The following is a 24894-nucleotide window of genomic DNA, read 5'->3' on the forward strand; positions in this document are numbered from 1 at the left end:
TGGATTTTGCAGTGTCGGTTACTGTACATTTTTTGAATGCAAAAAGAATATAAACATGGTGTGGGATGGTGGTAAGTTTATAATGTCTTAGAGTAAAATAATACTTCTGAAGGAGCTAGGAGGTTTAAATGCTCCTGATCCAGAGTTTTATTATGATCAGTGCAATTATTGATAATGTAACTGTCTCTATGAGAATGAGACTAAATAGAAAAAACGCCCACAAAGAATGTGAACAAGTTTGGCAGGCGTACTTTCTAGACATACTATCCCCAGAAATGAATTCACCTTACGTTATGAAGCATGGCATTATTAAATGGAGATAAGGAACTGGTTTAGTCTAATGCCTACTAGTGATATTAAGATGAGTGTTCTGGAAGAAGTAGGTTTATAAACTGGGTGATATGAAGTCTATAAGTTATACAAACAATTTTTTTCATTCGCACTACCACCACTGATTCCTGGCTTTCTCAATACCTGCTCCCGATATTTCCAATCCCAGCTGCACTCAACAGCTACCCAGTGTAACCGGCACTGCCAGAGGTGCACCTGCCCATGAAATCCAGCACTCCTTGGCACACAGTAGGAGCTGCACCACCAGGATGGGACAAGGTGAGTTGTCATGCAGTGGCTCCATTGCTTTTCTCACCTTTACCACAGCCCTTCCCAGCAAACTGCTCCCCCAGTGTTAGGCTTGACAGGCAATAAGTGGCCTGCCAGCATGCCCACACCAGGCTCTTACAGCACCACACCTAAGTATTGACATGTGTCCCAGCCTGCAGGCTCTTGTTTGCCCGAGCTCAGAGATAAGAGCTCTACACAGTAGATTCCTCTCCAAGGGAAAGGATGCTTATCCCTCACCGCCTCTATTGTCAAGTGCACCAGCTGTTAATAACATTTATTTATTTATTTATTTTACATTTGTTGACCGGGCTAGTCCAACTGGATACATGTCCATTTTCAGCAGAGGCCCGGGGAGATAAGCTCCGTGCAGAAAAAAAATAGCAAAATAAAACATTTTTACAAACAATGTTGTTACAGGTTAATACATAAATTATCATAGAGGTCTAAGTACCTCCCATTTTAAAATTCGAGTACAATACTAAAAATAGGTCTAATATTATACTATAGTCTGGGAGAAATAGGTCTGGGATAAGAGGAAAATAAAACCTTTATATTTAGAGAGAGTATTAGAAGTTAGGCTGGAAAAATCAGAGAGGACAGAAATACATCACAGTGCCAAAGGCAGGTAGTGGACAAAATTACAGAGAGGACAGAAATACTTTGCAGTGCAGTAGGCAGGTACAGTTCAGATTGCAGATAGAATACAAAAAGTCAAAATAAAAGAGGCATAAGTGTTGTCTTTTATATATATTAAAGAGTTTCCACACTAAGAGTAAGCTTGGGGGATGAACAGAGGGGTAAGGGATAGCAAAAAGGTAAAGTGGCAAGAAGGAAGGTAGAGCTAGTTATAGGGAAATAGTGGGTAGGCAGTACCTGTTATGAGTAGAAAAAGTTGAAAACTGATCAGTCAGGTTTAGTACAGGGACATAGCCAGTGTGTTCTTAGGAAAAGTTTCAGTTTGTTTTTGAAAAGAGATGTGGAGGAAACTGAAGAAAGTTCACTGGGGAGAAGGTTCCAGGATTTTCCAACAGTGTTGCTGAAAAGAGAGTCCCCAGCCTTGTTATTAGATTTAGAGGTGTTTACAAGAAGTTTGTGTGATGAGCGCAAGGATTTCAGATTCTTATAGGGATAGATGAGGTTAGTTAATATAGGAGTACTGGAAGGTTGGTAAAGAGTCTTATGGGCAATGGTTAATTGGTGGAATTTGAGCAGATTCTGAATTTCTAGCCATCCAAGCTGCTTAAGATTATAGCAGTGGTGGGTTCTGAATGTGTTGCTAGTAGCAAACCTGGCAATGTTATTGTAGGAGATATCCAGTTTGGCGAGGTTATTTTTAGATAAATTAGTAAATATGGGTGAGGCATAGAGGAGTGTAGAGATTAGATGGGTGTAAGCAATAAAAAACAAAAAGACGCCAACCTCTATCCAAAGACAGCTAGGCTTAGTAGCAAGTCCTGCAAACTGTTTTCTTCGTAAATCCAAATCCAAATAACGTACAAGCGAAAGATAAAAAATAACGCTTTTAGTTACTCAAAAAAGAGCGTTTTCGCCGTGGTATTACCACAGCTTCTTCAGCATAAAAACAACATTTTGAAAAAACCGCCAGTTAAATACATAAACTGTGCATGACGTGGTGAAAGAAGCAAACCTTTTAAAGAGACATAATCCCAAACCACGTACTATACACTCCCCAATTACTACCTTTAAAAATGTGTTAAAAACATTTTAAACCTGTCTTCCTTTTAAAATTGATTAAATAACAATTAATTTTATTCTAAAAATACCATATTTATATCCACAATACAATCTAAACAAATCGTAATAACTACTAGAACTTCATTACAGAACAGGCCGTTAGTTTTTAACCCTAAACCCGTTTATCATATCCTGAATATGTGTAATACTTCATAACTTCAATAAAATCCTTGTTGTATATTTACTAATAATTTTAATAATAAATAATTTAAATAATATAAATATACTTAGCAATTATACACTAAATTAACATTCGCTACCTATTTTATTATTTGTTATTATGTGTTAAAATGATTATGTACAAAAAAATTATAACTTAAATTCAAAATAAATGAAAAACTCAAATTAATACTTAAACTTGTTAAATAGTAAACACTATTTCCATTTATGTCTCAAATAATTTCTCATTTTTAGGATACATGAGATGTTACAACTCTCATTTAGTCCTGGGAAACTAAATGAGTTCAAAAGAAGCTGCCATTCTAATTCACGGACCTCTAATTGTATGTTTATGGGTCCTCCCCTCAACGTTTGTGGTACTGAATCAATAGCTAAAAAACTAAAACTATGACCCTCATATTTTTCACAATGTTTGGCCAGGGCATTTTCACTTTTTCTTGTTCTTATTGCATACAAGTGTTCGTATATCCTGACGCGTAATCTGCGATCAGTTTTTCCCACGTAGTATGCTTCACAACAATTACATAACGCAAGGTAAACAATAGATTTAGAAATACAATTTAGATTACAGTTAATATGAAATCTATTGTCACCTATTTGAAAAGTACTGCTATTTTTAACATGTTGACAATATTTACAAAGGCCACACTGCCTACACCCTTTAAACTTAGTATTGTTATTGGGCTTATTATTACTTTCAAGAATGGATTTCAAATTGTCACCTCTTTTATATACAAAATTAGGTCTGTCTCCTAATTTTTCAAGTAATTCTTCATTGTTGAGAATAAAATGCCAATTTTTTAATAAGATTGATTGAATTTCAAACGAATTACAATTAAATGTGGAAATAAAGCTAATTTTATAAGGTGTAGCTCCCTTATAATCATTATTATTTTTAATGTTCTCTAATGTAGTTACCCCCTCTTCTAATTCAGTAGAAGTTGAGGTGACATTAATTTCTGTAATTCTCTTTTTGAGAAGAGGTACATAAAAACCATTCAAGCGCTTGTCAACCTCATTCAAAAGTTCAGAAAACAAATCCAATGGATAGTCTCTACTTGTAAACATTCTTTCAAGTTTATCACATTCTTTATAAAAAACTGTATCCCTGTTGCACATCCTGGCAGCTCTTATAAGTTGTCCTTTTATAATAGCTTTTTTCTGCTTAAAAGGATGTGAACTTTTAAAATGTAACAGGGAATTACAGTATGTTAATTTCCTGTATATTGTCGAAATGTATTCAAGGTCAGACTCGTCTTTAAAAAGTTTTACATCCAAATAATCTATTTCAGTTTTTGAAAATGTAGATGTAAATTTTAGAAAAGAGGTGGTGTTGTTGAAATAATCCACTAGTGTTATGGCTTCATCTGTGTCCCCTGCTAAAAGAATAAACACGTCATCTAGGTATCTGGTATATAATTTAATTTTCTCCATTGTGCTATTCCCAAATAGGTATGTCTTTTCCCAATACGCCATAAACAGATTGGCCACAGATGCTCCACACGGTGACCCCATTGCTACACCCTGTGTTTGTAAATAAACTTTTTCGTTGAACATAAAATAGTTGGATGACAATATAATGTCCAATAATTCAGAGACTATTTCTATCTCATTTTTTGAAGCACCTAGTTCCCTAAGCATGAGAGAAACCCATTCCAGTGCTTCAAGATGTGGTATGGATGTATAGAGGTCAGCTACGTCAACCGTGAGGAAATTATAAGAGTTATCAAATTCTATGTTGTTCATGTTGTTAAGAAAAGACCATGAATCCTTACAAATGTGAGGGATTAATTTCAGATATTTCGCCAGAATCATTTCTACCAATTGAGCACATGGATAAGTGATGGATAAACGACCATCAATTATTACACGTAATGGGGGATTGTTTAGATCTTTGTGGATTTTCGGAATACCGAAAGCCACAGGATTCTTAGACATACTAATATCAATGTAATTGTATGTGTCTAAGTCAATTTTGCCCCCAATAAACATGTCTCTAAAATAACTTCTGATCCTTGTTTTTGCAATATTCATTTCATTAATCGAGGATGCGTTATAAGCTACACCAGACAGTATGTTTTCCATTTTTTCTATATATGAGTGGTTGTCAAAGATAACTAAACATCCTCCTTTGTCTGGCTTAATAACTCTCGTTGCAGAAGCACAAAGTTGTTTGAGGCATTCCATTTGTTCTTTTGAGGTGTTATAATTTGCACTCTTTTATTGCTCTATTCTCTTGGCATAAACCCCTAATATCAACCTCACATGTTTTCTCAAAAATTGCCAGTACGTTATGCAAGGGAGGGTTAAATGTACTAGCTAATTTTAATTTGCCATCATGTACTATATCTGTATTATGAAAGAAAATATTCAAATTGAGTTTCCTCACAAAGCATTTGAGATCTATAATAGTCCTAGGGATGTTACATTTCCTTGTCGGGACAAAAGTGTTCCCATAGGCTAATAATTCAACTAGACAAGGATCCAATTCTACACTTGAAAAGTTGTAGATTTTAAAATCCCCTTTCTTGTTGGTCAAAATTCTTGGACTGTTATTATAAGTCTCTTCTGTTGTTAAACTTTCAAAATCAGGTGATATTGCCATGGGTTCTGAAGTTAGTGTTTGACTATAATCATTAATTCTTGTCGGAGATGTTAATTCCTGGTTTTGTTCCATTTCTTCTGTTGGAACTTGGAATTCCGTGGCCCTAAAAAACGGCCATTGTTGGAATTGTTATTATGATAATATTGTCTGTTATTCGTATACTGAGGGGGCCCATTTCTATTGATATTGTCTTGTATTCTATTACTCCGTCTCAAGTTTGATCCTTCCACATCCTCCAGATTATGGTCAAGGTTTGTCCTCATCCAAAGGGGGGTTCCGATCTAAACTCAAATTCTCTGTGTCTTTTGCAGTTTTATTAATTGGGCCATTGAATTTGACATAGGCTGCATTGTTCTGATATGCTGCTCTATCCCTCATTAACTTTTTATTTTTCGTGATTTTAGATTTTTCGATGAATAAGTCAATGCTCATGAAAATACGAGCATAGTCAAACCTGTAACGTTCGAAATCCAGATCTTTTCTTAATACTGTATCCAAACTGGATACTTCCTTAGTCAACTTCTCAATCGGAATATTATAATGCTTAACCAGGACATCCAATAACTGTAAACCCTGAGTATCGAATAACATAGTCAGTTCCTTATTGAAATCAGGGTCAAAGAATAAACCTGTGGGGCAAAAAACAGATCTCAACCCTTTAGGTATCAATTTTTCTGATTGACATTGCCTAAAGTACTTCACTTCAAGTTGAAGCCTTTTTAATTTTAAAAGATGCGAGTCAAAGTTCTTTAAATTGTCAACAATAGAAGTGTTACTTACTGTGGAATTAGCAGCATCTTTAGTTAATTGTCCCTGTCCTGGGCAAAAACTCATATTATCCATATTATTGATCCAGTCATCCACTCGAGGGACTCCCGTTAAACCATGTTGTTGTTGATTGTTACCCAAGGCTGGGAAATGGTGATCGTACATTTCCCCAGTCAAAGGAATAAAATCCTCCTGTGCAGCAGATGTTTGTGTTAGGTTCGGTCTTTGTCCTAATGGTAGCGATCCTGTTAATGTATTCCTTATAGGTATGTTTACATCAAGTTCATTTGGCGTTATTTGGGCAGTAGTCGTTCTCGCTGAAACTACTGTTTGCGAAGATCCATTCGGAACATAGTCACGCTTTTCCAATATGTCAATTTTTGACGAAATTACATCCATCCGTTGAGAAAGATCTTTTAATAATGCAGCCAAACTGTAGTTGTCACTCTCGGCTGTCGAATTAACAAGCCTAGGACTCCCAGGACTGGAAGGTTGGTCAGACGACATACTGACGGCTCAGTTCAACAGAAAAACTTGTTAAAAAACAAAAAGACGCCAACCTCTATCCAAAGACAGCTAGGCTTAGTAGCAAGTCCTGCAAACTCTTCGTAAATCCAAATCCAAATAACGTACAAGCGAAAGATTACTCAAAAAAGAAGAGCGTTTTCGCCGTATTACCACAGCTTCTTCAGCATAAAAACAACATTTTGAAAAAAACGCCAGTTAAATACATAAACTGTACATGACGTGGTGAAAGTAAAACTTTTAAAGAGACATAATCCCAAACCACGTACTATACACTCCCCAATTACTACCTTTAAAAATGTGTTAAAAACATTTTAAACCTGTCTTCCTAGGAGTCCTAGGCTTGTTAATTCGACTATGTTCCGAATGGATCTTCGCAAACAGTAGTTTCAGCGAGAACAACGACTGCCCAAATAACGCCAAATGAACTTGATGTAAACATACCTATAAGGAATACATTAACAGGATCGCTACCATTAGGACAAAGACCGAACCTAACACGAACATCTGCTGCACAGGAGGATTTTATTCCTTTGACTGGGGAAATGTACGATCACCATTTCCCAGCCTTGGGTAACAATCAACAACAACATGGTTTAACGGGAGTCCCTCGAGTGGATGACTGGATCAATAATATGGATAATATGAGTTTTTGCCCAGGACAGGGACAATTAACTAAAGATGCTGCTAATTCCACAGTAAGTAACACTTCTATTGTTGACAATTTAAAGAACTTTGACTCGCATCTTTTAAAATTAAAAAGGCTTCAACTTGAAGTGAAGTACTTTAGGCAATGTCAATCAGAAAAATTGATACCTACTAAAGGGTTGAGATCTGTTTTTTGCCCCACAGGTTTATTCTTTGACCCTGATTTCAATAAGGAACTGACTATGTTATTCGATACTCAGGGTTTACAGTTATTGGATGTCCTGGTTAAGCATTATAATATTCCGATTGAGAAGTTGACTAAGGAAGTATCCAGTTTGGATACAGTATTAAGAAAAGATCTGGATTTCGAACGTTACAGGTTTGACTATGCTCGTATTTTCACGAGCATTGACTTATTCATCGAAAAATCTAAAATCACGAAAAATAAAAAGTTAATGAGGGATAGAGCAGCATATTAGAACAATGCAGCCTATGTCAAATTAAATGGCCCAATTAATAAAACTGCAAAAGACACAGAGAATTTGAGTTTAGATCGGAACCCCCCTTTGGATGAGGACAACCTTGACCATAATCTGGAGGATGTGGAAGGATCAAACTTGAGACGGAGTAATAGAATACAAGACAATATCAATAGAAATGGGCCCCCTCAGTATACGAATAACAGACAATATTATCATAACAATTCCAACAATGGCCGTTTTTTAGGGCCACGGAATTCCAAGTTCCAACAGAAGAAATGGAACAAAACCAGGAATTAACATCTCCGACAAGAATTAATGATTATAGTCAAACACTAACTTCAGAACCCATGGCAATATCACCTGATTTTGAAAGTTTAACAGAAGAGACTTATAACAGTCCAAGAATTTTGTTAACAAGAAAGGGGATTTTAAAATCTACAACTTTTCAAGTGTAGAATTGGATCCTTGTCTAGTTGAATTATTAGCCTATGGGAACACTTTTGTCCCGACAAGGAAATGTAACATCCCTAGGACTATTACAGATCTCAAATGCTTTGTGAGGAAACTCAATTTGAATATTTTCTTTCATAATACAGATATAGTACATGATGGCAAATTAAAATTAGCTAGTACATTTAACCCTCCCTTGCATAACGTACTGGCAATTTTTGAGAAAACATGTGAGGTTGATATCAGGGGTTTATGCCAAGAGAATAGAGCAATAAAAAAGAGTGTAAATTATAACACCTCAAAAGAACAAATGGAATGCCTCAAACAACTTTGTGCTTCTGCAACGAGAGTTATTAAGCCAGACAAAGGAGGAGGTTTAGTTATCTTTGACAACCACTCATATATAGAAAAAATGGAAAACATACTGTCTGGTGTAGCTTATAACGCATCCTCGATTAATGAAATGAATATTGCAAAAACAAGGATCAGAAGTTATTTTAGAGACATGTTTATTGGGGGCAAAATTGACTTAGACACATACAATTACATTGATATTAGTATGTCTAAGAATCCTGTGGCTTTCGGTATTCCGAAAATCCACAAAGATCTAAACAATCCCCCATTACGTGTAATAATTGATGGTCGTTTATCCATCACTTATCCATGTGCTCAATTGGTAGAAACGATTCTGGCGAAATATCTGAAATTAATCCCTCACATTTGTAAGGATTCATGGTCTTTTCTTAACAACATGAACAACATAGAATTTGATAACTCTTATAATTTCCTCACGGTTGACGTAGTTGACCTCTATACATCCATACCACATCTTGAAGCACTGGAATGGGTTTCTCTCATGCTTAGGGAACTAGGTGCTTCAAAAAATGAGATAGAAATAGTCTCTGAATTATTGGACATTATATTGTCATCCAACTATTTTATGCTCAACGAAAAAGTTTATTTACAAACACAGGGTGTAGCAATGGGGTCACCGTGTGGAGCATCTGTGGCCAATCTGTTTATGGCGTATTGGGAAAAGACATACCTATTTGGGAATAGCACAATGGAGAAAATTAAATTATATACCAGATACCTAGATGACGTGTTTATTCTTTTAGCAGGGGACACAGATGAAGCCATAACACTAGTGGATTATTTCAACACCACCTCTTTTCTAAAATTTACATCTACATTTTCAAAAACTGAAATAGATTATTTGGATGTAAAACTTTTTAAAGACGAGTCTGACCTTGAATACATTTCGACAATATACAGGAAATTAACATACTGTAATTCCCTGTTACATTTTAAAAGTTCACATCCTTTTAAGCAGAAAAAAGCTATTATAAAAGGACAACTTATAAGAGCTGCCAGGATGTGCAACAGGGATACAGTTTTTTATAAAGAATGTGATAAACTTGAAAGTATGTTTACAAGTAGAGACTATCCATTGGATTTGTTTTCTGAACTTTTGAATGAGGTTGACAACAAGCGCTTGAATGGTTTTTATGTACCTCTTCTCAAAAAGAGAATTACAGAAATTAATGTCACCTCAACTTCTACTGAATTAGAAGAGGGGGTAACTACATTAGAGAACATTAAAAATAATAATGATTATAAGGGAGCTACACCTTATAAAATTAGCTTTATTTCCACATTTAATTGTAATTCGTTTGAAATTCAATCAATCTTATTAAAAAATTGGCATTTTATTCTCAACAATGAAGAATTACTTGAAAAATTAGGAGATAGACCTAATTTTGTATATAAAAGAGGTGACAATTTGAAATCCATTCTTGAAAGTAATAATAAGCCCAATAGCAATACTAAGTTTAAAGGGTGTAGGCAGTGTGGCCTTTGTAAATATTGTCAACATGTTAAAAATAGCAGTACTTTTCAAATAGGTGACAACAGATTTCATATTAACTGTAATCTAAATTGTATTTCTAAATCTATTGTTTACCTTGCATTATGTAATTGTTGTGAAGCATACTACGTGGGAAAAACTGATCGCAGATTACGCGACAGGATATACGAACACTTGTATGCAATAAGAACAAGAAAAAGTGAAAATGCCCTGGCCAAACATTGTGAAAAATATGAGGGTCATAGTTTTAGTTTTTTAGCTATTGATTCAGTACCAGAAACGTTGAGGGGAGGACCCATAAACATACAATTAGAGGTCCGTGAATTAGAATGGCAGCTTCGTTTGAACTCATTTAGTTTCCCAGGACTAAATGAGAGTTGTAACATCTCATGTATCCTAAAAATGAGAAATTATTTGAGACATAAATGGAAATAGTGTTTACTATTTAACAAGTTTAAGTATTAATTTGAGTTTTTCATTTATTTTGAATTTAAGTTATAATTTTTTTGTACATAATCATTTTAACACATAATAACAAATAATAAAATAGGTAGCGAATGTTAGCGTATAATTACTAAGTATATTTATATTATTTATTATTAAAATTATTAGTAAATATACAAGGATTTTATTGAAGTTATGAAGTATTACACATATTCAGGATATGGTAAACGGGTTTAGGGTTAAAAACTAACAGCCTGTTCTGTAATGAAGTTCTAGTAGTCATTATTACGATTTGTTTAGATTGTATTGTGGATATAAATATGGTATTTTTAGAATAAAATTAATTGTTATTTAATCAATTTTAAAAGGAAGACAGGTTTAAAATGTTTTTAACACATTTTTAAAGGTAGTAATTGGGGAGTGTATAGTACGTGGTTTGGGATTGTCTCTTTAAAAGGTTTACTTCTTTCACCAAGTCATGCACAGTTTATGTATTTAACTGGCGGTTTTTTCAAAATGTTGTTTTTATGCTGAAGAAGCTGTGGTAATACCACTTAAAAACTTCTTTTGAGTAAATAAAAGCGTTATTTTTATCTTCGCTTGTAATGCTATTTGGATTTGGATTTACGAAGAAAACAGTTTGCAGGACTTGCTACTAAGCCTAGCTGTCTTTGGATAGAGGTTGGCGTCTTTTTGTTTTTTAACAAGTTTGTTTTCTGTTGAACTGAGCCGGGTGTAAGCAATAGTTTTTCTGACTGCTGGTGAAAGGAATGGTTTGATTCTGTAGAGAGAGCCTAGCTTTTTATTGACAGTTTTTATAGTATTGTTGATATGGGTGTCAAAGTTAAGATTGTTGTCTATGGTAATACCAAGTAGTTTAGTAGTTGGGTCAGGTGATATGGGAGTACCATTTGTGGATATTACTGAGAAATCTATTGGGACGGTCTTACGAGTAGGATTGAAAAGGAGGAGTTTTGTTTTTTTGGGGTTCAACAGAAGGCAATGTTGTGTAAACCATTGTTCTACTGTATTAAATACTTCTTGGGTAAGGGAGTGAAGTTTAGAAGTTGATGTGGCTGTACATATAAGTGTAGAATCATCAGCGTACTGAACACATGTAGCTTGGGGGATTGCTAGATGAAGGTCATTGATAAATATGGAGAAAAGAAGAGGACCTAATATGGACCCTTGAGGGACACCAATGTTAATGGGCAGGTGGGTAGATAGAGTGTTGTGCCAAAGTACTGCCTGTTGTCTTATCTAAATAGGATTGGAACCATTTAATAGTGAGTGTATCTAGTGAGAGGGATTTGAGGATATTTGTAAGTATTTGGTGATTAACCATATCAAATGCCTTGGACAGATCGATAAATAGTGCTGAGGAGAGCATATTGGCATTTCGGTTTTTGTTAATACAGTCAGTAAAGGAAAGGAGGACAGTAGTAGTGCTGTGGGATGGTCTGAAACCATGTTGACAGCTGGAAAGTAAGTTATTTTGGATTAGGTGGTCTAACAGTTGCTTATGGATGCATTTTTCCATTAGTTTTGCCAAAGGTGAAAGTAGGGCTATGGGACGGTAGTTGGAGAAATCAGTAGATTTTCCACCTTTATGAAGGGGGATAATATGGGAGACTTTCCAGATGCTAGGGATGTGTCCTTCACTAATGGTTCTGTTAATCAGAATGGAAATGGGATAGGCGATGGATTTGGCTGATTTCTGTAGATATTCAGCTGGTAATTGATCTGCTGAAGGAGAGCAAGGTTTAAGGTTTTGGATAAGGAAAAGAATATATGTTGTAGGGACGGGTTGGAAGAGAAAAGGAGAGGGTGGAGTTGTGTTAGAGATAAGTAAAGTGAAATTGTTAGGTGATAGGTGACTGGCAAGTGATTGAATGGCATCAGTGAAAAAAGTATTAAAGGCATTGGCAGTGTGCTTTGGGTTCTCCTGGTCTGTGTCTTGTGGGTTAGGTGTAATGGAGTGACCTGGGTGTAATAGTTGGTTAATACTTGCCCAGAATTTGTGTGGGTTATTATGTGTTTGCTGGAACTGTAAGTAGTAGTTTCTTTTATCAGACAGTATAGCTTTCTTAGTTTCATTTCTCAGTTGTCTAAAGTTTTGATGGTCAGCCGAGTTTTTAGTCATACGCCATTTGGCCCAGTATTTATTTCTAAGGTGGATTTTTTGTTTGGTTTCTTTTGACAGCCATGGGGCAGATTTAGTTTTGATTCTAATAGAGCGGTTTGGTGCATGGTTATCTAGGATGGTGAGGAATTTGGAATTAAAGTATTTGACAGCTTCCTCCAATGGGAGGTGTCTTAAGGGAGACCAATTGCATGCTCTTAGTTCACTTTGGAAGAGGTCAGGGTTAAAGTTTTTCTTGGATCTAATGGACTTGACAGTGGGTGGAATGGTGGCATTGGTTTTATGCTTGATAATGTAGGTAAGTGAGTGGTCACTAATATCATCAGGGAGGGTTCCAGATTAATATATGTGGGGATGTTTTTTTATGAGTATCTAATCCAAGGTACTCTCTTTCTTATTGGGCTTGTTTATCCTGGTAGGGGAGGTAATGATTTGAGAGAAACCAAATAGGTTAATGAGGGTGGTAGGTTGGCTGCTGCAACAGCTGTTCCAATCTATGTTAAAATCACCTAGGATAATGGTTTCTTGGGGCAGGTTTAGTGATAGCCAGCAGAGGATATCTTCTATGGAGGTATTGTTATTGCCAGTAGGTAGATAAATAAAGATAATATAGATGGATTTGAAAGTGTTGAGTTGAAGTTTGGAAATAAGAATTTCAGCAGTAGAATCTACAGGTGGTTTAAGGTCATATGTGGTCTGTAGACCTGATTTAAATAGGATAGCAATTCCCCCACCCTTCTTTGCTATATGGTCAGATCTATATATATTATATCCGGGTGGGGTGATTTCATTGTCTTTAGTTACAGGCTTTAACCAGGTTTCTGTTAAGCAGAGAATGTCGAAAGAGTAGACTTCTAAGAGAGCATGGAGTTGTGAGACTATTATTGATGCTACGTATGTTGAGGTAGGCTATGAAGAGAGAGTTTGTTGGCTGAGTAAGGGAATGTGTGTTGAATAGATTGGGATTGTGGAATTGTGTGGTAGGAAGTGTCACTGGACCAGGATTTGGGTGTATGTCTCCATCTTTTAATGAGAGGAGTTGTATAAGAGAGCCTGGAGTTGGGCCTCTTCTGTATAGATGTGGAGATTTTCTGGGATTCTGATTGTAGTACCTAATGTGGACTGTTCTATGAAATCTAGACAGTAGATAGCTGGGTGTAGATGTTATGTTTACATGTTTTGTGAGTGCTGGTAGGTAAGAAGAGGTAATTAGCTTATTGGGGTTATTAATATTTGGATGTAATGAGTGTTCATAGGAGGTAAGTATGTAGGCTAAAAGTAATGGTGGTAGAATAAGTAGCAGAAGTAACGGTGAAAATGTAAATGTGTTTGGACTGATGGTTTATACATTTGGATGGATTATTAGTTAGGTGTGTTGTTGTAGGTATGGGTGTATGGTAGTTGCTGACAGGGAAGAGCAAAAAAAAAGGAGGGTGTGGTTAGGAGAGAATAGGGAGTGGTTAGAGAAGGATGATAGGGGTGTGTGGCCAATGGTAAGGTAGCCTGAGAATAGTGGGAGGAGGAAAGGGTGTGAGTAAATAGTATAAGAGTAGGACCCCTAAGGGTGGGTGGGAATTGGGGGTAGGGAGGGGAGCGGAGTGAGCCCGCAGGGCGAACGGAGCGGGTTGAAACAGGTAGTAAAACGGCTTGACAAGAAACAATCAGTAGAGCTGGATACTAAAAGTAAGTTAGGTAAGTCAGGAGTAGGTAAGAGCAGAGATAAGTAAGGAGTCTGTGATGGAATAGGTGGTTGTAGACAGTAGTAGTAAAGGGTGAGGAGAGAGTATAAAGGGGTGGTCTGAGAGATCCGAATTGTTAAGTAAAGAAACAAGAGAGCAGAAGGTAATCAGGAGGTGAAAGCTGGGTTAAGGGTGCCACCTAGTGGCCGGGTCTTCTATTGCAGGTGAGTTTGAGAGGGAGTTAGCTGATTGTAGAACTGGGAGGGGGTGACTGCAAGTAATAGGGGTTACCGTGTAGGTTAGGAGGTAAGTGGGTAATAGTATTGTTAAGAGAGGGAGGTAGAGACTGCTGGCTGTCCTGGCCTAAAGCCTGTGTTTGATCCCCTAAAGGGTTTAGTACAATGGTTTACAATGTTACTGGCAGGAGACCAACAACATACTTTCTTGTTATCTTGAGACAGGATGCAGGGAATTTAGGCTGTGAGATGCCACTGCAGGGATTCTGATAGCGTTCTTTCCACAAGGCAGGTTGGTTTCAAGAGACTAGTGCGGGAATAGCACAGGAAGAGTATGGTACTGAGAGGAGAGAGAAGAGACAAAGTGGTGTGGGGAAAAAAAAAAAAGAGTCATCACATGTTAAGGTAGGACTGGTACTATTTCACAATAGTTGACACAAAAACATAACATATATAGCGAGCATGCAAACATTCCCTTAAGAGTAGAAGCAATAGATATTACATTTAAACCAGCAGTTCAGCAAATTAATACTGTAGCAGGACACTGTTTTCAAGCTCAGTAGGACTATCATCCACATTTAAGATATAAGCTATACACATACCCTATTCATTAATAGCAGCCATTAAAACCAGCAGTTCTAAAACAAATAATACTATAGCTGGACCTTGTTTATAGGTTCAGTAGATCTTTCATCACATTTGAGACAAAATCTATGTTAAGAAAATTACCACAGTAAAACACAATACAGCAAAAAATATCTAGGAAAAAATACTGCCAGACTATGGAGGTATAGAATGCAGCAGTTAAATAGGGATAGCACCATGAGAGATGCAAGAGTTTATGCTAGGCTACTGGGTCCCTTAAGAGCTAAGGAAGCGCTTAAAGTTGTAATGCGAGTATGCCAGCATTAGCGATTCAGCTCTTGGAACTATTCCGAGCTAGTGCATGGCTAAGGTACCCAGTGTGGTTAACAATGAAGTATGTCAGCTAAAATAAGCTACTAAAGGAGAAATAGTATGCAGCAGACAACCAGGCAGATACCCAAATATGTTTGTAATTGCGACTCAGTTCCTGGGACTCTCTGGAGCTAGAGAAAAGAAAATAAAGGTTGTAGGTAAAGTATTTTAAAGTTGAAGGTAACAATAAAACTTGACTTGGATGGGATGCAGTGAGGGCTTTCTCCCTCTATGCCACAGTCAGAGTTTTACTTAAAGCAACTGATGTTAGGAAGCAGACTGAGCACTTAAGAGCAGGTAAAACAGGTGCATGCTTTGTCTTTCTTTAAACAGATGGTATATGAATATTTGCTTGGTATAACAAGCCTGATGGAGAAGCTGGAAATACCCCCCCCCCCCCAAACATACAGCGTCAAGTACTGGAGGCAGGTAAAATACTAAAGGTGAACAAGAACAAGGTGGAAGAACATAGGAGGGAAAGGAATGAGAGAGATGACTTAAGTAAGCAAGCTGTCTGCTACCTACATACTCCACAAAGTCATGGAAATTTAGCATATTTGTATGTCGTCTCCACAAGTTCTATACCCCACAAAAGTTAACAAGGGTGGCCTTAAATGTTGATTTTCATGACTGGAGGTGGACAGGACAACTCAAACAAGATTATGAAAAGTTACTAGCTGATGTTTTATGAAAGGTCTAAAATTCTCTTGTTACTGGGATATTTCAAAGATTTATATTGTTACCAAAATAGCAGAAATGTTTTGTCCGTTGTTTGACAGAATCAAGACAAAGAAGTTGAAGGTAACAGTGAGGCTGTTACTTGAATACTTTTTAAGTTACATAAGCAGGGACAATCATACTGCAAAGAAAAAAAAAATCACAGGAGAAGTATGTGGATACATTGTTATAATAGAAAATGAATACGTTACTGAAATTTAATCTTCTGAGGGGCAGGGGCTCTAAGTATCTGGCTAGAATGGATTATATGAATGCAGTTTTGAGACTAAACACTGATCAAATAGCCTGCCAAGTATTTCAGAAAATATTTTCTCGAAATAACCTACAATTAAAGTGTTCTGTCACATTTTTAAGCTTATGTTATGAAACATGACATGCAATGTGCCCAATGCCATCCTGCACATTCTTATTTGTATCAGTTTTATGGTGGAATGTTAAAGTTAAATCCTTCATAAAACTATAATTCTCCCTCACAGCACAGAAAAGTTCACTGAACTTTATCTCTGCTGATGTCAACATAGGAAATGTGCCCATACACTAATGGACACAGCATAACCCATGTGCAGTTCCTGTCCGTTACAGTCTAAGGGCATAAACTACAGTATCCCTCAAGCGATATCAGAAAGAAGCAGTAAAATTGTGTGTCTGTGTGCGTGTGTGTGTGTGGGGGTATTCTAACAAAGTTTACAAAGATTTTCAAGAAAATGCTCTCAATTTTTTGAAGATAGGGTGAAAAATATATTCTGGCATTTAAGTTACAAAGTGCCACAGTGTATATTTAAACTGCAATAGAACACGGAGATATGATCTAAAGAATGTTTATCTGGATTTATTCCCATTAACAAAAGAGGCAAATCAACTGCTGTTGGACATGTTAGATTTGTTGCCCATGTTACTGATAAAGTATTAGGATGTATGTTTCCAAGACTGATGCAATTAAGCATTAAAAAAACACCACAAGAGATGCTAAAGGTATGAATAAAGTTAACAATACCAGGGTGTTAAGTCCTGAATTTATTTATTTTTTTAAAGATCCAGTCAATGATGGGAAGCTTTTTGGTACAAAGGATACACCTGGTAAAGCTAGAGACGACTATGAGCTCCTAGGAGCATTTTGAAAGGACGTTAAGGGGCAGGAATGAAAAACCGATGACCAATGCAAATTAAAATTACATAATACGACTCATTTGGTCCTCAGAAATAGCCAAGTAAATAGCTATGAACCCAATGACCACAAGGGTCATTTTAAGCCTAGCCATGCATCTCTGTTTGATGAGTTATCGTACCCTTGATAAGTATACACAGGGGCTTCGCAGATTAATCATTTACAGGCTGTGTCCACTGGACACAGGTGCCAAACCAGGAATGAATTTCCTGTTCCCCATCCAATTGCCCAAACTAAACTTGAATTAGGTTAGGAAGGAACTCTGCTTCACATGGATGAGGAGCCTGTTCCAGAGATGGGGTAGTCTTTGGGGTACATATCTGTCCCTCTAGCAGGTTCTATTTAAGTCACAGGCAAGGTTTACGTCTTTAGAAAAGGTAAGTCTAGTACGGTTTGTTTTGCAGGTATGCAACATGTCCAAAGTGAAGTCTGATAATGCCCTGATTGCCAGGTATAGATAGTACAGTTGTGTACCTACCATAAATGTAGATGTTAGAGTGCATTCACTGTTGCAGTCATTACAATAGGGTTATCCTGCTGGCAGGCTACCCGCAGTCGGCCTGAATTCAAAATCTAGGTCTGGCGTCGGTTGCTGTTGCCTCCTCCCTGATGTCAGTGCGCCAGGGGTATAAAAGATGCAGCAGACGCCATTTTCTTCAGTTTTTCTTGTCCCAGATGTCAGGTGCCCCCAAAAGGGTAGGCTAAAAATATGCCAATAAAGCATGCATGCACTAAACAACAAGTTTCCTTCATCTACAAGCAAATACACCACATAGGTTGTATAGAATAGAAAAGTACAGATAAGGTCAAGCAAAAATAAGGGGGATGGTGGGTGGGTAACCTGGACTGCAACAGTGAATACACTAACATCTACATTTATGGTAGGTACAAAACTGTACTATGTTCATCATGTTTCACTGTTGCAGTCATTACAATTGGGGTGAATCCCAAAGCTAAGGCTGGGAGGCTGGAACTAAATAGAATTAGGAGCAGCTATGAGGCCCTGCAGAACTGCAGTGGCAAAGCCTTCTGGATTTGGAGTAGAGTGGTAAGTGGTAGTGTTTTGTAAAAGTATGCACTGAACTCCAGGTTGCAGCCTCTAAAATGTCTTTGCTGGGCACTCCTCGGAGGAAGGCTGCAGAAGTGGCTGCTGCTCTGGTTGAATGTGGCCTAATGCCCTTAGGCACTGATTTGCCATGTTGAGAATAGCATAGACGAATGCAGTGACCTATCCACTTTGAAATGGTCTGCTTTGAGATGGCCTTTCCTTGTGATCCTGCAGCATATGCTACCAGTAACTGTTCAGTCTTTCTGAAAGCTTTGGTTCTATCCAAGTAGAAGTGCAGCTGTCTATGTCCAAAGAATGCAGAAGTTTCTCACCCTTATTCTGTGGGTTTGGGAAAAAGGTAGGCAAATGAATAGTTTGGTTGAGGGCCACACTGGACATTACCTTAGGCATAAAAGTGGGGTTTGTCCTTAGAAAAACCCTATCTGGATGGAAGATAAAAGGTTCCACAGCCATGAGTGCCTGTAGCTCTGAGACTCGTCTTGCAGAGGTTATTGCTAGGAGCAGAGCCATTTTCCATGATAAAAATTTTATATCAGCTGTAGCGGCTGGCTCAAAAGGAGGCAGAGTGAGTTTTTCCAAGACATAATTGAGGTCCCATGCAGGTACTGGTGATCTCCTTAGAGGTCGTAAGTTTTTGGCTCCTCTGAGGTACTGCCTTAATAAAGGATGAGAGAAAATAGGTGGCTCTGTATTGTAATGAGCTGAAATGGCAGAGTCATGAATCTTAATTGATGAAAAGGATAGGCCTTTGCCCAGCATCTCAGTTAAGTATTGCAAAATCTGAGGTATATTTGGAACAATCATGTCAATTCCTTGTGCCTGGTTCCAAGCACAGAATCTCTTCCATTTTTCTGCATAAGATTTTCTGGTACTGGGCATCCTGGCCTCCAAAATAACATCCATAACCGCTTTAGAGAGAGGTGCGTTTTGAAAAGATACATTATCCGCCATGCTGCCAGACTTAAGGTCCTGAGTTGGCTGTGCAGGATCTGATTGATTTGTTGGGTCAGTAAGTGAGGAATTTGAGGTAATGTCCAGGCTGGGCCTTGAGACAAGCTCTTTAGGATTGGGTACCAGTGCTGACGGGGCCAGTCTGGAGCAATCATTTTTGGCTTCTCTTGTCTGACCTTTAGGAGTACCTTGGGAAGGAGAGGCAGAGGAGGAAAGGCATATACTGTTAGGGTTTTCCAGCTGATTGATAGAGCATCCACTTTCCATGCTTGCTTGTGATAAGTCCTTGTGCAGAATCTCTGTAGCTGGCAGTTGTGAGGGGAAGCAAATAGATCTACGTCCGGGCATCCCCAATTCCTTGTTGTCATGTTGAAGACTTGTGGATCCAATTTCCACTCGTGGGGATCCATGAGGTTTCTGCTTAGTTTGTCTGCCAGAGTATTTAACTTTTCTGGCAGGAATTGTGCTTGCAGATGTACTTGGTAAGTCAATGCTGTGTCCCACAAAATCATGGCTAGTCTACAAAGGGGGTAGGAATGTGTGCCTCCTGCTTGTTCATGTACCACATGACTGTAGTATTGTCAGTCTTTATCAGTAGTTTTCCTGGATAAAGTAGATCCTTGAAGGCTGTCAGGGCATTTTGAACAGCTAGCATCTCTTTTTGATCGATATGTAGACGCATTTGTATTGCGGACCATGAGCCCTGAATACATCTTCCTGCCATGCGAGCCCCCCAGGCATAATCTGATGCATCTGTTGTCAATGTTTGCCTGGCTGGGGGCATGGTGAATGGCTGCCCCTTGTTGTGGTGACAGGCCTTTGCCCATCATCGAAATTCCTGTTGTAGGCAGGGAATGAGTGTAATTATTGTTTCCAGGCTGTGGCAATGTTGAGCCCAAACACTTTAGATACCATTGTAGTTTCCTCATATGCAGTCTTGCATATGGAATTAGTAGAATGCAGGATGCCATGAAGCCCAAAGCCTGCAGAATTTTTCTTGCAGTTAACTGGGTGTTTGTTGCCAACGTTTTGAAATAAGTAGTCAGTTGCCTTTGCTTGTCTGGCGTGAAATAAGCCATCTGGGCAGTTGTATTTAAGCTTGAACACAGGAATATTATCGCTTGAGAGGGTACAAGTTTTGATTTCTTCTTGTTTACTGTATACCCTAGACATGTTAATCTTTTTACAAACGCCAGATGCTGTAGTAGTATGTCCTTGTTCTCTGCTTGAATAAGGCAGTCGTCCAAGTAAGGATATATTTGTATTCCTCTGTCTGCAAAATGCAATTACTGGTGCCAGGCATTTGTGAAGACCCTGGGCACAGTAGATAAGCCAAAGGGCAGTGCAGAGAATTGGTATTGCATTGAGCCAGCTATGAATCTGAGGTATCTTTCTGCATAATTATCTGATTGGGACATGCAGGTATGCCTCTTTTAGGTCTAAAGTTACAAGCCAAGCCTTCTTGCCCAGCATGGGCAGAAGCTGCTGCAGTGTCAACATTTTGAATTTTGGAATATCCAGGTAAGTGTTTAGAATAGATAGGTCCATTATTGGCCTCCAGGCTTTGTCCTTTCTGTGCACCAAGAAAAGTTTTGAGTAAAATCCTTGTCCCTGCTCTTTCTGTGGTACTTGCTGAATGGCCCTAATGTCCTTGAGGGATGAAACTTGCTTTTGTGACTCTGCCCATTGATTGTTTGGCAGGTCTGGCATACTGTTTGCCCTTGGCAGGGTGTGAAAGTGGAACCTGTAACCTTGTGACACTATGTTCAAGACCCATTTGTCCTGGGTGATTAGGTGCCAGTTTTGAGAAAAAAAAGTGCTAGTTTTCCCCCTAAAGGAGCTGCCAGTGCTTGGCGCTGGCAGGGGGAAGTCATTGGGAATGCTTTCTGTATGGCTGTGACTTGTCTTCTCTGCTTTTGGAGGTAAAAGCACCCCATTGTTTAGACCTGTATGAGCCTTGGGGCTGGGATCTGCCTTCTAGGGCATCTGTATCTGCCTTTGTGGCCTGTCTGACACTGGAAAGGACCAATTCTTTGTAGGCCAGTGTCTGCTAAATCTTGGAGGAAATCCTGTAAGAAATCCTTGACTGTCTGTATAGATTTGGCTTTGTCCTCCATTTTCTTCAACACCTCTTCTGCTTTAACACCAAACAAGGTATCATGCTGCAATGGAGCATCTAATAATTTGGCTTTAACATGATCAAGCAGATTCTGTTCCTTTAACCAAGCATGCCTCCTAATGACAGAACCCGTAACAGTGGCTCTGCAGGAGGCCTCCAAAGAATCAAAACCACATTGTAAAGTATGCTTTCCAACTTGTTCAGCTGCATGCAATAAATCCTGTATTTCTTTATTCTCTGCACATTCAGAATTTGTCAACATTTTCTGTTTAAGCAGTGACATTATGTATTGCTGATATTTAAGCTTATGAAACTGACAATTTAAAGCCCTTGTAGCCAAGGTAGCAGAGGTGTAAATCTTTTTTCTCCATCTGTCCAGTGCCCTGGAATCTCTGTCAGAGGGACTAGGGTTTTTTGCAGTGGAAGCCTTGACTCCATTGGGACCCTGAGAGATAGTTTCTGGGTCAGCAGCAGGGTTTTTAAAAAGAAATCTGTGGGAGTCTGGAACCCTGTAGTATCTGTCTGGCTTAACAAGAGCTGGAGTAAGGAGTCAGGAGTCAGACTGGACTCTGAAAATACATCATCTACAATGTCTAGCACAGGTGAAATAGCAAGGGGCCTGTGCTGAGGCAGTAAATGAAAGTCTCTGAGAATTTTCTTAGATTCTGAATAATCTTGGCTCTCCCAGTGTAAATGCTCCCTCATGGTATGCAGTGTTTCGCCAAAAGAATAATCCTCAGGTGAAGAAGCTGAGGGGATAGATCCTTCAGCATCAGAATCCTCATAAGGAGGAAGAGAGTATTGCTGAACAGAAGAGGAATCAGATGAAATGGAAACCTGATCTGAAGATTCATATTCTAACTCTTGCCAGGAGGGGGATGAGAACCCCTGATCAAAGTAATCAGGTCTTCGGCCATTTTCAGCATCTGTTTTTTAGGCATGGAGGCCTGTCCATGGGGCTGTTGTACTCGTTTCTTTGTCTTTAAAGCTACTTTAGTCTTTGCCTTTGAAGCTGAAGTCGTTTTAACATATAATTGTGTAGGCCTGAAAACGCCCTCAGAAGCTGATGCCTGCTCAGCGGCTCCGGACCCATCTGATGGAATGGTTTCCAAAGGTCCATACCTTGAGTTTCTGTAGGCCTGGTTGACTCCGCGTGGGAGTCTGTATCGGCCTGCGGCTCTAAAGTAGCGGTCGTCACGGGTTGCAAAAGTGCCTCACTACGAACCGGCGAGCCGGTGACTGGCCTCGAAGAAGCCTCGTCGGTTTTGGACATCGGATGCCTGCTCTTTTCTTTGCGTTTTTTGTAAATTCCGGTAATCGGCTGTTCCGACAGCATTATATAATTAAATAGTCTGCCAAAGTAATGAAATGCAAAATCGTACCGATGCTTAATAGTGTGTTGGTTAAATCTAGCACAAAACCGACAACTAGCAATGTCGTGGTCAGGGCCTAGGCAAGGAATACAGTAAGAATGAAAATCCTTATGAGGTATTTGCTTCCCACAAGAAATACAATTATTAATTTTTTCTGACATTGGTCTGGAGCAAGAAAAAAGTTTCCCCAATGGGGTACTTAGCTTTAAATGAAGACATCGGATCTGAAATTCGAACTCGAAAATCTCAGGAGTCGGCCGACCGGCACTTGCGAACTGCTTTTGCTTTGGGCACCGCGCAGCAAGAAAGACTTAAGAAAATGGCATCGGCTGCATCTTTTATACCCCTGGCGCACTGACGTCAGGGAGGAGGCGACAGCAACAGACGCCGGACTTGGACTTTGGAATTCAGGCCGACTGCGGGTAGCCTGCCAGCAGGATAACCCTATTGTAATGAGTGCAACAGTGAAACACGAACATCTACCCTCAACAGCCTGTAGGAGACAGGATGCAGGGGATAGGGCCTTGAGGCAGTCTACACAGGTCATGTTACTTACTCCCTGTATTCTATCAGTAAGGACACTTTGTGGACGTTCCAATTGTTGGATATGCCTTGTTAGGTACATACCAAAGGGGGCACTGAACTTAATGATAGGTTGCATGAATATCAAATACAGTGAAACAATGACTTCCTTGGACCTAGATGCTACAAATTTGCTTATAAGTTTCCCAACATAGAATGATTTCCTCACTACTGTAGATGGTCAAGGCTATATTACTGTGTGTAACCTCACGTCCCTGACTACTTTGTCAACTCTTAGTGGTGTGTTGTCAATATAAGAGGTACCAGGGATGGATGACTTCTTGAAGGATACTATATTATGCATTTCTTGGCATTTAGTTTTAATCCATGGCTCTGACACCAGTTATTTGTCTGTCAGCCCTTCCTTTAGAAGACTGGTGTCGGGGGGGGGGGGGAGGATTCAATGATAGCTCCTAATTTGCAATCTGCAAATTTAGTTGGCCAGAGGCCACTGATATTGGACCTGATTTCAGAGAGGTAAATGTCAAAAAGGAGCAGTCCAAGACCAATCCCTGTGGCACTGCTTGTGACTGGCCTCTTTGAAGAGGTGAACTCTCCAATTCTAACATCCTGGGTCCCATCTGTGAGCCAGCTGACTATCCATCTGGTGACACAAGGGTTTGTACCTAACCTCTTGAGTTTAATAATGCCCAAGTGAGGTATTGTGTCAAATGCCCTGGTCAAGTCAAAGTAGGCAGTGTGAACCACTCTGCCCTCATCCACTGCTTTGATGACCTTCGCAAAGAAGTCCACCAGGTTAAGTAGGAATGACCTACCCTTGATGAAACCAAACTGGGTTGGAGCCCAGTGTCTGGAGGTTTCCTATGCCATTATTGATCATTTCCATGATGATTCTTCCCATGGCTTTGCATACGAGACTAGTGAGACTTGTGGGTCTGTAGTTTCCAGGATCTGTAGATGACCCACCTTTGTGCAGAGGAATAATGGTTGCTGTTCTCCATTCATGAGGCATGAAGACTGTTTGGAGGCTACAGTTAAATAGCAATTCCAAAGGGCCTGATAGGTCATATTTCATGATATTTAGAAGGCACCCTGGGATACTGTCTGGACCAATTGATGCAATGTTCTTGACCTTACAGGATTAAGGATCTGTTCCTTAATGATAGCAACAGGAGTTGTACTTGATGACATTTCCAGAGAGAAGGCTGTTAGGGAGAGAGGGGTAAAGTTGGAGATAAATTTGTCAGCCAGTAGGTTTGCTATATCTTCTGGCTCAGTATAGATGGGTCCATTAACAATGAGCTATGCAGACAATTGTGTATTGCCTTTGAGGCTGCGGACATAGCTGAAGAATGCCTTGTGGTTGTCCTTGGCCTGGGAGGACAACTTTACCTCAAATTTGGTTATGGTAGATTTTATTGGTCCTCTGAGTTGTTAGTTTGATGAGTGTGCTTTTATCCTGCCAGGAGTTTTTTTTTAAGTTAGTTCTGTACTTCTTGGTGGGTATAGCTACCTCTATACAGCTATTAACATGCAGTTCCGTGTAGGCAGCAGTGTTCTCAGGGTTCATGGGGTC

At 38.9% G+C, this 24894-nt stretch overlaps 1 protein-coding gene across 1 annotated transcript in view; it reads right to left on the reverse strand.

Annotated features, from left to right (window-relative positions):
• GART (phosphoribosylglycinamide formyltransferase, phosphoribosylglycinamide synthetase, phosphoribosylaminoimidazole synthetase) overlaps nt 1-24894 on the reverse strand; it is a 1783038-nt gene that overhangs the window by 106791 nt on the left and 1651353 nt on the right. The window lies entirely within an intron of this gene.

This window comes from Protopterus annectens, chromosome 5.part1, assembly GCF_019279795.1.
Source record: "Protopterus annectens isolate FY-2018-M chromosome 5.part1, PAN1.0, whole genome shotgun sequence".
Taxonomy (NCBI): domain Eukaryota; kingdom Metazoa; phylum Chordata; order Ceratodontiformes; family Protopteridae; genus Protopterus; species Protopterus annectens.